At 34.3% G+C, this 15466-nt stretch overlaps 1 protein-coding gene and 1 non-coding gene across 9 annotated transcripts in view; one reads left to right on the plus strand and one right to left on the minus strand.

Annotated features, from left to right (window-relative positions):
• IMMP2L (inner mitochondrial membrane peptidase subunit 2) overlaps positions 1-15466 on the minus strand; it is an 886543-nt gene that overhangs the window by 660962 nt on the left and 210115 nt on the right. The gene's annotated exons all lie outside the window — the stretch shown is intronic.
• Positions 12796-12902, plus strand: LOC123607843. Its single transcript, XR_006716958.1, has one exon. It is a non-coding gene; the product is annotated as a U6 spliceosomal RNA (small nuclear RNA).

The raw sequence follows: 15466 nt of genomic DNA on the forward strand, positions 1-15466 counted from the left end.
CCAGATATTAGAAAATATTACAGAATTAACTTTCTTAGGTGTGAAGAGGTAGTCACAGTTCTACAGAGGAGAATGTTTTTCTATTTTTTTTATGAGTATGACATTTCAAGTATTTATCTTCAAATGTCTGATTCCAAATTGCTCTCTTGAAAACTGAAATTAGGTATGGTAACAACATTCACAGTGTTGAAAATGAGGAAAATTACCACTCTCTTGTATATATGGAAAAAGAACTAGTATAAATATTTAAATGAGTTAATATTAACATTAAATGCAACAGCATAAATAATAACAAATATACGTAGACAACAACAGATTATTGTCTTATTAAGTAAAGTGATTCAGAAAAGTTCTAAAGGGTGCTCCCTTGCACCTAAATTGTTAAATTTGCAATTCTTTAATCCTTCTAAATTGGCAGGGTAATGGTAAACATTATGGGTTCACAATGATGTTAGATTTTAAACATTACCTTTTTGCAATGTATTTCTTCTCCTATTTAAAAAGCCCTTCACATTTACTAGAGACGTGGTTTAAAATGATCTATTTAAATCTCAATATTCTTTGCTATTCTGGTCACAGGTGTAGTTGTTCTTCACATAGTAAGGAAAACTTGAGATGGATCACTATTTCAAACTCTTAAGTAGCCCTAAGAAAGACTCCAAAAAGAGGCATACAATATGTGACTATAGCAGGTATCATCTTCTTTCTATTAATTTATCTTGTGCTATGGAGCATTTTCTTCCTCTTTGCTTTAAGATATCTTTTTTCTCTCTATGCAGTTGCTATTTGGAAAACACAATAAAAATAGGAATTATAATATTCAACTATCCATGCACCAAACTTATTCATGTATAATTTTTAGATGTATATTTTACTTTCTATAATTCAAGCTTCATTTTACTACCTCAAAATTCAAAACTAATTATTTTAGATGATATAGATGTAAGAACCAACAAAGACTTTTCTAACTATAGAGAAACAATATAATCAATTCAGCTACCAAAGTCAATGTAACTAAGTGATGGAAAATAAAAGAAATATTTTGAGCATTCAGAAAATGCATGTAGATATGTAACGTATGACATATACAGAAACACAGAACATAAAAAAGCATCTATCAAAAATTATCTCACATTGTAGATTGACGAATTAGAAAATTCCAACACTAGGTTTTGAAAGAGAATTGCTTATAAACCTTTGCTTCTTCAATAACCCAAAGTTATATACAAACATAGTGTATGATTTCATTGCTTAGATAAAATTAGATATGTGCTACCCAAACCCTTAAATTTCAGTAATTATATAAAGGACAGTCTTTTATAGCTATTTATAAGGCAAATGGGCTTCTGTACAATAAGATATAGAATAAATATTGTATATCTTGGGGCACCTGGGTGGCTAGGTCAGTATAGCGTCTGACTTTGGCTCAGGTCATGATCTCGCAGTTTGTGAGCTCGAGGCCCACGTCAGACTCACTGCTGTCAGCTTGGGGCCTGGAGCCCACTTCAGATTCTGTGTCTCTCTCTACCCCTTCCCTTCTGGTTTTCTCTCTCTCTCTCTCTTCTCTCTCTCTATTTCTCTCAAAAACAAACATTAAAAAAATTTTTAAATAAATAAAACATTGTATATCTTGGTTTTGAAGAAGTAAACATCCCTTAAACTCAAGTTAGAAAACATAACGAATATAGAGAAAAGTTTAATTAAAGATACTAATTCTTGGGCCGCCTGGGTGGCGCAGTCGGTTAAGTGTCCGACTTCAGCCAGGTCACGATCTCGCGGTCCGTGAGTTCGAGCCCCGCGTCGGGCTCTGGGCTGATGGCTCAGAGCCTGGAGCCTGTTTCCGATTCTGTGTCTCCCTCTCTCTCTGCCCCTCCCCCGTTCATACTCTGTCTCTCTCTGTCCCAAAAATAAATAAACGTTGAAAAAAAAAATTAAAAAAAAAAAAAAGATACTAATTCTTAAAATCTATGTAAGAGAATATATTATCTGAATAGAATGACTCATTTAACCTGCTTTATCTGAGTTTCCACTCAACTTATAGTAAATCATGATGTAGTTTGCATAAATGTGTCATCATAAACAAGTAATTTCTATGACTGTGTTAGCATATTCTCCACTCCCAGTGCTGTACGTATCTATCACAACTGTTCCTGCCAGATATAGTAGTTATTCATGTATCCATCTACTTCATTAGATACCCAAAGACTGAACCAAATCTTTCATGTCATCTGGTACAGAACAAATACACAATAAAAGAATTAACAACAGCTAAATAAAAGTGGGAAAATTCAGCTCACCAGTACATTGATTCTGAATAGAAAAGTATTTTTTACTATTTTCAGAGGCATATTAGAAGCTACAAAGTAATCTTCTAGTATCTCGATGACATAAATGCTACCATCTGATCCTCTGGTTTATCCAAGATAAATGCAGAGGTAGAAATAAGAGAGCCACAAATGGCTTGTGGTCAGAAATAGAAACAGAAAAACATGTAGCATATAAGATGAAAAATTCTGAACTCTCCAGATATCTACATATGAAAAAGCTCCTATCTTCAGTATGGAAATGGGAGTTAAACTACATACATGATCACCTGTTTGGGGAGAGGAGGTATATAGTAATATATAACACATAGAAATAAGTATGGGGATAGAGCCTTATGAAGCACAAGATCTGCTCATTTTTCCATCTTTTCATTGCTAGGCTGGAGAATATAAAAGCTAACTGCAGTAGCCCACTTCATGACCTCTCAGTCATAACAGAACTAATGAAAGTACAATGATCCAATCTTACTCAGGGAACTTGTATGATTTTTAAAAACAGCACGAATGGAACAGCTCTCCCGGAGTACTCTCCTATAAGCTCTTCAAAGTTAGTTTGAAAACTGTCAATACAGCTGGAGTTCTTTTCAACACTGCTGCAAGTTAGGAAGAAATATTAAAGAAGCTCCAAGAATTGATACAATTCAGGAAAAATAATTTAAACAATATTACCACAATTATGACATGTTACAATGAAATCTATCGCAGCTAGAAATGAATAGGACCCCAGAGAATGTTAACGAGGAATGAATTTACAGATGACTCAGTTTACTCCAGCAGGAAAGTTACAGTCCCTTCTTGCTCCTTAGTGGTACAAAAACGATTTCAGGGGCCACAGGTTCTAAAAACATTACAAAGTTTGAAGAATATAAAAAATCAGTTATAAGGAAAAATAAGGTTTTAGATTTTATAAGCCCCAGGAAGCAAGGCTTACATTTAGTTACATAAATTAGAGGTGTGTTACATCTCAGAGTAGGTAACAGCTGGATACTGTGCAGAATAAATGTGCATGCCAATGGGTGGGATGTTCGTAATGCTGAAGGGCAAGAGAGAGATGTATAGCTTGGGAAGTGATGTGGATAATTACTTGTCATTAAACAGCAGAGTAATTGCTTCAGCAAATTCCCATGTAACTATTCCACATGAAACTTCTACGTGCCCTTGGACTACTAAACATCCATAGTTGTCTCAAACAATCTTAGCAAAAAGACAGCAGTCAATGATGCATCACACTTAAAAAGAAGATCATTGTTTTATAATTTAGTCTCACAAAACACATTAGGGACTCTAAACATTAATAACAGAAAGACAAAAACCCATTGATTTTTACATTAGTAAGACCTTGGTAAGACCTCAGAATCCACTTTTTTTTCTAACATGCTCAGTCTATGTGTTTGATAAAGTCTATGGTGTATAAGTTTAGTTAAAATATCTTCTTCCTGTTTGGAAGGTTTTCATGTATATTCAATATCCGAGTTTCATAATAAGCAAAACTAAGAAACACTTAAGTTGCTACAGGATATTGGGTGGTATCAATGGATAGAGAAGATTCTGAGTAGCCGAAGCAGAGGCAATGGTTTAAATCTCAAAGTCCCAACATATTCTGGTGAGAAGGAGGACGAGGAGGAGGAGGAGGAGAAGAAGGAAAAGAAGAAGAGGAGGAGGAGGAGGAAGAGAAGGAGGAAGAGGAAGAAGAGGAGGAGGAAGAAGAACAAGTAAAACTACACAAACTCATGACTCCAACATAACTAGAAGATAAGAACCTCTCAACCTCAAATCACTCTTAAGTACAAAACTAAACATTAAATCCCAGCAAGCTCTCAGTGGTGCTCCAGCCATCAAGCTCATGGGGACCAAGAGCAGTTCAGGAGAAATTACACTGAAAGAAAGAAGAGGAGAGCTAATGGCAGGCCTAAATGTGTCTTAAAATCACTGCTAGAAAGTTGGTCCTCTGCACAAAAATACTGCATAGTCAGCAGTTAGATAAGAGCCTGCCAAGAACAAGGACATGACAAGGCAATGTCGGAAAAGTCTCATGTTGGAGCAAGAGAGTTAAAACAGAAGGAAAGGTTTCCTTGGAAACTGTACACAGAAAGATAAAGAAGCATGGTGGGAGGGGGGAGGGGGGTATTTAGAATCCCAGAAGACAAAAGCAAATTTAAAACTTAAGAGACATATCACTCAGGAAACAAACAATATTTTGCCTACAGTGACAAAAGAGGGTGGCTCTTGAACTAGTAATGTCAGAACCATCCCAACTCACTGAAAAGAACCCAACAGAAAAGCAACTATCAAAAGAAAATTCAAATTGAGACCCCAAACAATTCAACTGATGAGAATTTCACCCCTCTCCACAAGTTGGCAAGACAGACTGAAACTTTAACATAACATTCATAGTGTAAATAAATACCACAGGCCAAGCTTTAGGTAGATGAAACAGAAATTGAAAACGAAGGAAAAAAATGCATGACAAGAAAAAAGGAGGAGATAAAACAAGGGTTAACTGAATCCACAAAAAAAAATGGAAGAAGAATACAAAATCATACCACAAGTGGAAACTAAATTGCAAAATGGTAAAAGGAAAATAGATTTGAATGAAAATACAAAAGAGGTATCGGAAAAACAAGAGAAAAGTAAATAAAATGAAATAGAGAAAAAAGTAAGATGGATCAGAGAGAAAGGGACTGAAATATAAAACACGCAAAAGAAAACCCAAAGAATGTATAAATGGAGTCCCCAAAGGATATTTTTGTACAATGGGATAGCATTAATAGTTGATACTCCAATTCAAGGTTTTTCAAAAATGAAAGACCTGAATCTACACACTGAAAGGGCCCACTGGACACCAGCGGGAAAGGACCTGCAAATGATCAATTCAGAAATATATCCGATTAAAAATTAGTGGACATTAAAGATAAAGGAAAAATTCTCAGGGTCTCCAGGAAAAAAAAATTCAAATAATGTACAAAAGAAAAAGAATTAGACTGGCAACAGATTTATCAAAAACAAGATATGAAATAACATACCACTGGAGCAGCATTTTCATAAATCTCCAGGAAACAAGGGAAACCCTAGGATGGATATCCAGCCAAGCTGCCTTTGAGTATTAACGCTATTAAAAACAGTTTTGAACATGTAAGAACTCAAAAAATTCTCTGTCTACAGGTCCTTGAAGAATATATTAGAAGACGAACTTAATCCAACTAATTAGTGATTAGGAAAGTTAAGCAAAAAACTAAGTGTACATATATATCTTCATTTGTAGATGTAAGATATAAAGACAATTAAGCCTGGGGATACAATATGTTTTATGTTCTATGTGATATATTATGATCTGAATGTTCTCACAAAGTATAAATAATGATGATAAAACAATGGGGTAAGGAGGAAAACCATCAGGTAGAAAGTATACTGTTAACAATTACCAAACCAGATATCAAATGGATAAAGTTTAAAATTGGGAATAAAGGCATTAATAAGGCATAAGTTCAATGTGACTACTAAAACAAAAATAAAACGTTCTAAGAAAATTCAAAGAAATTAGAAAAAAATAAAAACCTCTTACAGAAAAAAGAAACCCAGCAAATAAACCATAACATGTATAATAATTATCATATGAAATAACATGATGGAATTAAGACCAAATACAGCAGTCTTTTTACTAACTCTGAGTGCACTTAAACTATTTAAAGGAAAAGACTTTTTAGTGTGGCTCATAAAACGGAACCTAACTATGCACTATAAACAAGGTAGATACTTAAAAGAAAATGAGTCAACAAACCCAAATATAAAGGGATAAGCAAAAACATATCAGGAAAATTGAAACAATAGGTGAGCAGGGATAGTAACACAGATATCAAACAAAACAGAATGCAAAACAGAAACCATTAAATGTAAAAAATAAGAGGGACAGTTTTTAATCTTTAAAGCCAAAACTACAATGAAGATATAATAAATATAAATATCCATGTAGCAAATAGCACAGCATTCGTCTTTGTAAAGCAAAAGTTCAGAGATATCAGGACACACAGAAAAAGCAAACTAGTAATAGGAGTCAGTACAAGACAGATCAAGTGAACAAAAAAAAAAAAAAAAAGAAAGCAAAAAAAAAAAAAAAATTAAGCCTAAACATGGAATTAATAAGGTAGATTTTAGGGATGTATATTAAACTTTATATGCTGAAAATAGAATATAAACCTTCTTCTCAAATGCATATGGAGCATCACAAAAATTAATCCCATTTTAGTTCACAAGGAAAATATCAGTACGTTCTACAAAACAAAAATATTAGAAAGCAATACTTTCTGATCTCAATGAAATAAAACTAGAAATTATTTAATCATTTTTATAAAAGCCCCTTCTACTTGGATTAAAAAAAAATATTTGTTTTAAGCAACTCTTGGATGAAAACGTGAATATAAACTGAAAGAAAAAAAATACCTTTAAAAATATTAAAATTAAAACACATGAGATATTTTGAAAGCACTGATCAGAGAAAAATTCAGAGCTTTAAACATTTCTATCAATAAAGTTCAAAGAACAAATATATAAAGGGGTGCCTGGGTGGCTCAGTCGGTTAAGCATCCAACTTTTCGGCTCAGGTCATGATCTCGCAGGTTATGAGTTCGACCACCACGTAGAGCTCTGTGCAGACAGCTTGGTGCCTGGGGCCTGCTTCAGATTCTATGTCTCCCCCTCTCTCTCTGCCCCTCCCCCACTCACAGTCTGTCCCTCTCTGTCTCTCAAAAATTAAAAAAAAATTAAAATACATATATATATATATATATATATATATATATATATATGAATCACTGTCAAAGCCAAGCAAGGACAGCTCCAGACCTTCTCACACTTCCCATCTCTTTCTTCTTCTATCCCAGCTCTGATTCAGTCAGAAAAGGCACCCCATTTTTCAGGACTCATGAGCACCCAGACAGTCCAGGCTAATCTTCCCACCCCTACGTTGATAACCTAAATCATGTCTGCCAAATCCCTTTTGGTCTACAAAATAATATATTCAAAGGTTCTGTGGATTAGGGCATGGACATCTGTGAGAGGGGTGGGGAGCATTATTTTGCCAACCTGAGTAACATATACATTTTCTTTTATCCAGAAATCGCACACACATACACAACTTGCACACCATTAAAAGCGAGGTAAGAGAGAAAACAAATTCATACATATATACATACATATATTTGTACATATATAAAAATTAAACTCCCAGCTCAGAAAGGTATTCAAAATAGAAACTAACTTGAAAAACATGGTGTTTCATACACACATGACTACAGAAAGACAGTACCCAGGTATGCCGCAAGTTCTCACTGCTTCTTTTCTACTCGGTCCTGACACTGCACAAGAGCTCCTGGAAATGGAGCTCCCTGCAGATACATGGAACCAACTGCCCCAGTGACCGAGATACCAGACTACGAAATGTAACTTCTTTTTTAATTTTTCACTTTTACTTTCTTCGTGCCATTTCTCTTGACTTTTATTTATTCCATTTCCTATCATGTCTCACTACACAGAAAGACAGAAAGAGAAAGGTAGCTCAGTTTTAGGTCAGATCGGTCTGGTAACAAGAGAAATCAAAAGTTCGAAACACACCTATTCCTTCTTCAGTCCCATCACTCTTGCATAATTAATCAAAGCCCTGACAAGCAGCTTTCATGGGCTTTTGACCCTGAGACAAGAGCAAGTTACAGGCCAAGTGCCATGAGCTCAGCAGAGATTCACACTTCCTGATGCTCTTCTGAAATCTAAACTTTAACACGGGCACAGCAGTAGGGGAGACAGAAATGGCATTCTTACAGAAGAGATAGAAACTAAAGCTTTATTTAAACTTCCTTCACTCTTCTTAATGGATAACTTAGATATTTAAAACTATATTTGATGAAATGATGCCCACCTTTATGTAAGGTTAATTTTGAGGATGAATACCAAATTTTAAGCCTTAAGAGTTCTAAAAACTCAACTGTACAACACTAAAGGTAAAATGTCTACAGAGTGGAAATATAACAAAGCTGAATGGTGAATGGATGAGAAGAAAACATTTATACCACATGCAACAGAGGAAAGGTTAGTTATAGTATATAACTATTACATAGTATATAGTATTATAAAAAACAACTCCGAGGAAAGATAGGTAAAACATTCAATTAACAGAAGAAATAAAAAATAAACCTAAGAACTTGAAAAGATGTCAAACATCACTAATAAATTAAGAGATGCAAATAAAAATCAGGATATTCTTCCTATGAAATTACAAATTTAATAGCTTTATAACATCCGGTTATGTGAGAATATGGGGAAATTGCCATTCTCATACAATATTGGTGGGAACATAAAAAGGTGCAATTTTATTGGAGAACAACATTGTCAGTACCTATCAAAATCTAAAATTTACATGCCATACCATTTCCATCTCCAGTCATCTATTCTTGAGACACAATTACAAAGAGACACAATTTTAACTGTGAATTCTTTTAAAAAGGTGTGTAATGATATGAAAAATTTACACAAAAATAAAGGCCTGGAAGGATACACACCACATGGATGATGGTATCGACAGGGTGGGAACTATGAATGACTAAAATGAGTAAAGAGGTACTTGTACATTGTAACTCAGTATGTCCTTACCTAATTTTGAATTTTTACATAAGAACGTTTTCAAGTATACTTGTATAATCTCATCTTAATAAGTTATTTTTAATGTGACAAGGAGATAAAAAATTGAAGACAGCATGTACCTAAGATGTTTTAGATACTTTTAGTCATGATGGCCCTTCTCAACCTACCCTTTAGTCTCAGCAATATTTTTATCCTTTTCAATTTTTATCTATTTTTTATTTTGGTGGAATCTATAGATTCCTCAATCATATCTTCCAGCTCAAAAATTCTAACAGTGTATTTTCTAGATTTTATCCTGTCTGTAGTTATGCTTTACTGTCAGTGACAACATTTTTCAATTCTACAGTTTCAGATTAGTTCCTTTTTGTATCCATACATTCATATTTGCTTCTACCTGTTTTGTGGTTACATAATCTCTTGCTCTAATTCAATGAAAGTAATTTTTTCACTTATCTCCATGAAAATGAAAATCAAATACACGTGTTTTAAAGCTTTTATCAAACCCTTCCATTAAACTAATTTTTTATAAAAAGCCAATTTGTGTTCACATTATTAATCAAGTTTTTTTTCTCAACAACAGATTTCTTCATGTTTTTTTATACCGTTTACAGTGGGTAAGATAAAGTGGCCCAACAAAAACTAGCACGATGAGGTAGACAAAATAAATGAGAATAGTACCAAAAACAGGTTAGCACACATCATACATATTTAATATTAGTTGTTCAAATCTTGTGTCAACTCCATCTTTAAATTTTAGTCAAGTTACTTAAAAGCAAGCCTACATTGCTATTATTTAAATTTGAATATTTGGTCTTCAGGAATATTGCAGTACTCTCTTGGTTCAATAACATTTTTATATTAGGATTAAAATTCTAACTGATGCCACAAGGATCAGCTTTTATCAGTTAAATGAAAATGCCATATTTTTTAAAGCAAGCAATCATAAAAAGTAATACATTATATTAAAAAATTTACTTTAACTTAGAAACATAAATGAATCCTGATTTGCCAGTCTTTTGAAGTTATTTGAAGATACGAAACAATTATTTAGGAATGGCAATAACAGTAATTAGTGTAATCATCCCTTACCAATTGATTTTTTTTCTATTTCCCATGGCTCCTAGCACATGCTTTGTAATAAAAGTATTAAATAAATTATTTGGATGGATGGGCAGAACAACAAGTATATAAATGGGAATGAATCAACCATTTAGCTCAAAGAACCAAGTCTGACTTCAAATTAGTCAAACCTAGAGTGCCTTAGTTACCCAAAGTACCATACATCTAGGGTCAGCGTTTCATTTTTTTTTTTTTTAAACAATATCAGCAGGAGTATGAATAACAACACCAACAAACATCCACTACAAATCTGCTGTGCGAAGGACTCTAAGTTTCATCAGAAACACACAAAAAAATAAGCAAGACTGCCTCTACACATAATCCAGGTATAGACTTAAGACACACATAAAAGGACATATTACAATTCGAGGCATCTATGCTAAGTAGCAAGGAGGTGAGAAAGAGAACAAGGTGAGACAAAGAAACAAGACAAGAAGCACAGCACAAGCACTTCAAGGAGACAAGAAGCGAAGGGAAGGGAAGGGAAGGGAAGGGAAGGGAAGGGAAGGGAAGGGAAGGGAAGGGAAGGGAAGGGAAGGGAAGGGAAGGGAAAGGAAGGGAAAGGAAGGGAAGGGAAGGGGGGGAGGGGAGGGAAGGTTCTGCAGTCCAGGACACCATGGCAGAAATGTTGATCTGTGGGCAATGATGAAGTCTGTGTACAAGAGGGGGCATGGGGGAAAGGTGGGTGGAAGTTGTGCATGGTCAAAGAAAAGACACGGACTGTAGAAGGAAACAAAAGCTTTTCTTTCTTCTTGGCATAACCTTGTTGTGCTGTAACTGTAAATATTTTAGATGAAAATCTAGGACTAAAGGTCAACCATTCACCCCATCCTCATCATTCTACCCACAGCAAACTGTTATCAGCCATAAACAGAGACTAGGTGTTCTGAGCAATCAACTACTTTGGTAAAACAAGACTTAACAGATATAACAGTAATCTAACAATCAGAATAAAATAACTACACTTAATGGTAAAAGTTGACTAACATAACTTAAACTGTCTTCGATAACTTAGAAGCCATTTAAGACCTTACAGCATCCATGAAGGGGAAAAAAAAAAATCGCTGTTATTTACTGAGCACCACTGTATGCCAAGTACTGCAGTGTAAGCTTCTCGTTATCATCTCACTTAGTATTTACTGTGTACTCTTATGAAGTATTACTTTTGTTTTATGGATAAAACAAAATCCAGGTGTCTAATATTCCTTACTCACTCATGACAGAAATAGCACTAGGTCTGATTCCACAGTCTTGTCCCTTCACCGTAATATTGTATGTGTATGTGTTTTAAAAAGAGTTATAGTTGGCAACAAGCTTTCCTAAAAATCAATCAATGAGACTATTTACCTAGAGTCTCAAAAATATTGTCCCAGAAGTCACTGACTACCCCTTTTTTCTTTTTCTTTTTTCTTTTTCCTTTCTTTTTTTTTTTTTTTTTTTTTTTTAATCATAGTACACTACGGGTGAGTTCCTCTGGATTTTATTTGTATAAACGATTCTTCCTTCAAACTAAATTACTTTAAAAACACTTACCACAAAGGAAATTGCTAACACAATGATTATCTACCTCAGTACAAACTAATGTTATTATCTCCAGGAAACAGAAGCAACTGAATTACATAATAGAAATATTAGTTTAAAAGGTCACTGGATGTCAGAATATATCATTTTACAGAAGTCTCAGGAGACACCATTCATCAGAAATTATAATGCCTAGAACACCAAGTTCAATGTCATGATTTAGCAGATCTTGCTCTTCCTTGGTTCATTTAGCACCAGTTATGAAACTCTGGCAAGTGGAGTATAGTTATTCTCTCTCTGAAATATTTCCTTCCACATGCAAGGCAAAAGAAAGAAAACCAGGGAGGTCTATTTGAACAATGCTTTATTAAAAACACATCTAATATCCCACATTAATATACAGAACATACACATAAAAATTAGCTCTAAAAGAGATGAGCTTAGTCCCATGCCCCCACTTAAAAGATAAAGAAACAAAGACTCAATAAAGTCAAAAGTTTACCCAAAGTTATAGAAATAATGAATGAAAGAACCAGAAGTCAAGAGTGGTAATCAAATTACACCATCGCTCTCAACTAGATTAAAGTAAAACTGAACATGAAATAAACAAAGATATGAAGTGATGCTTTCTTTCCCAAATTCACTTACAAACTTCAACTCAACTTTTGCATCTGGACCTACATTGGATTAGTAAAGGAATTTGATGAAAACTGAATAATTAGCCCCTGCAATACATTAAAATACTTTCCAAACACTGTATAAATACTTAAGGTGGTAACTGAGGCTGAAATAGCATTCTCAAACCATATTACACAAGATGCCTATGTTTTAAAACACATGGTGAGAAACACATTTAGCCTCTAAATCCTAATTTGGGATTAGAAGCCAATTATAATTGCCACAGAGATATCAATCCTATGTTCACCACTAATACTACTCTTCTGTATACAAAATTCTTTAGATACAATTCATTGCCTGCAATATGTTACACATAATCAAGAAATAATAGTACAGAAGAAAGAAAAAAATTTTGGATGTCAAATGAACTAAAACTCTGCAAGTTTTTCAAGATTTCAAGTCTATGAGTCACTTTTCATAGTATACAAAGAACAAGAAAACCCATCACTATTGGAAATGCTGGGACTAAAAGAAAACTAAAAAAGACATTATTCTAGTTGTTTTTAAAAATAAATTAATTATAGTGCTCGCTTTGGCAGCACATAGACTAAAATTGGAACAATGCAGAGAAGATTAGCATGGTCCCTGCGCAAGGATGACACACAAATTTGTGAAGTGTTCCATATTTGTTTTAATGCTTTTTTAAATGTTTATTTAACTTTGAGAGAGACAGACATAGACAGAGCACGACCTGGAGAGGGCAGAGAGAAAGGCAGACACAGAATTTGAAGCAGGCTCCAGGCGCTGAGCTGTCAGCACAGCTGACAAACAAATTAATTAATTAATTATATACATTTAGATTTCTCAAAATTTAAAACCGGGCATGTTTTCAGCCATATGATCCCTATTTCATCAAAATACATCCTTCATGTTCACCACATTATAAAATATGAATATAATACAAACACTTTAGAAAAATCTTTAGATTCATCTCCTAGATCTGAATATATATATCCTCTATCTCCCTGCAAATCCACTCCTAGGTTGATATCTAAGAGATATTCATACATGTACAGAAAAATTTAAAGAATATTTGTAGCAGAAAAAAAAATAATAACCTAACTAACAACCTAAATGTCTGTTGACAGCAGAATGAAATCTAAATTGTGCAATCATCTGACTCCAGAGCAATAAAACTGAACTTCAGCTACACACACACAGGATGAACTTCATCTAAAGAATACTGAGTGAAAGGGGTGCCTGGATGGTTCAATCGGTTAAGCATCTGACTTCAGCTCAGGTTGTGATCTCCCGGCTTGTGAGTTCAAGCCCCATGTCAGGCTCCGTGCTGACAGAGAGAGAAGTCTTCCTCTCTCTCTGCCCCTCACCCGCTCACGTTCTCTCTCTCTCAAAAATAAATGAACATTAAAAAAAAAGGGTATGTTTTAAAAAAAAAGAATATTGGGGCGCCTGGGTGTCTCAGTTGGTTAAGCATCCGACTTCTGCTCAGGTCATGATTTCACGGTTTGTGAGCTGGAGCCCCATATTGGGCTCTGTGCTAACAGCTCAGAGCCTGGAGCCTGCTCCAGATTCTGTGTCTCCCTCTCTTTCTGCCCCTCCCCCACTCTCTCTTTCTCTCTCTCTCTCTCAAAAATAAATAAACATTAAAAAATTAAAAAAAAAAGAATGTTGACTGAAAGAAGTCACACAGCAAGAGTATATACTATATAACTCAGCTTACATACACTTCTGAAAAGGCAGAACTAATCTATGGAAACAAAAATCATCCGGGTGAGGCAGTGACACAAAGGGAATATGAGGGACATAGGGTCCTTAAGTATGTATTACATTTGTTCTGAGATTACATCCTGGGTTTCCCAGCAGGAGTAACCAGAATTATCAGAATATAGAAATGACTTTTCCACTAACTAGCCATATGATCTTTAATATAATTTAGCCTTCCAGTGGCAAGATTAATAGCCAATAAATCTCACATAGATCATCCAAAGATTTTTGAGAAAGATTTTAAATCATTTTTATTCATTTAACAAATATTCATTGTGAGCCTACTATGTATAAAACACCATTTCGGGCACCTGTCACTTACATTCTACTGGAGAGAAATAGAAAACATGCAGCAAACACAATGAATATATGAATTATAATGTAAACTGCAATCAGCGTTTAGGAAAAAAATATACAAGTACACACCAAATGAGACCTTCAATCCTGTCTGAACATTTCTGAGCACACATAAACACAGAAGGGAACTAGCTTTAAATAACTATTTTATTTTATTACACTCTGAAGTAAATCCTTTCCCAGGGTTAATACTCCAGCATAAATCTTCATGAATAAGTCTTGATAACGTATGAAATATTTAAACATATCCTTGAAACCACAAAGGATAGAGCTGGAACCAAAAGGCAGATTTTTCAAAGAAAGAGATTAGTTCAGTGTTTCAGAAAGAACTTCAAATAATCAAAACACTTAAAAAGACAGTGTTAAAGAGAAACTTGATACTGGATTATAGAGAAATAAATTTATTCTGGAAGGAGGTTTGATTTGACCTATAAGACCCTTCTGGGGTTTTATTTTAAGAATAAATTAGCAATTAGGAGTTTTGAAAATATGTTAATTATTTGCTTTTAAAATATTTACTGCACATAAACATTAATAAAATGAATGAATGTCATATACAACTTACATTCATAATAAATTGATATTTAAACTACTCAGTATTATCTTGTATACCTTAAAAATACTGTCATTATTACATGTAAGTGTAATTATAACAGCAATAAAATTTTATATCCCTCTTACTTTTTCCTCTTGAGCATAATGTCCAAAAGCATTTTATTTTATTTATTTTTTTTTTTAACGTTTATTTATTTTTTGGGACAGAGAGAGACAGAGCATGAATGGGGGAGGGGCAGAGAGAGAGGGAGACACAGAATCCGAAGCAGCTTCCAGGCTCCGAGCCATCAGCCCAGAGCCTGACGCGGGGCTCGAACTCATGGACCGTGAGATCGTGACCTGAGTTGAAGTCGGACGCTCAACCGACTGAGCCACCCAGGCGCCCCTCCAAAAGCATTTTAAACATGTTAACTTTTCCTGTAATTCTAGGTACACTAATAGGAATATTTGTGTTAGTCACCACACCCTTTTTAATAGAAAAAGATATACAAATCTCTAAAAATTTACAGGATTTTTAAAAGTTAATTTTAATATCATTCTAGCATAAAAGATGTGCA

The sequence above is a fragment of the Leopardus geoffroyi genome, chromosome A2 (assembly GCF_018350155.1).
Source record: "Leopardus geoffroyi isolate Oge1 chromosome A2, O.geoffroyi_Oge1_pat1.0, whole genome shotgun sequence".
Classification (NCBI taxonomy): domain Eukaryota; kingdom Metazoa; phylum Chordata; class Mammalia; order Carnivora; family Felidae; genus Leopardus; species Leopardus geoffroyi.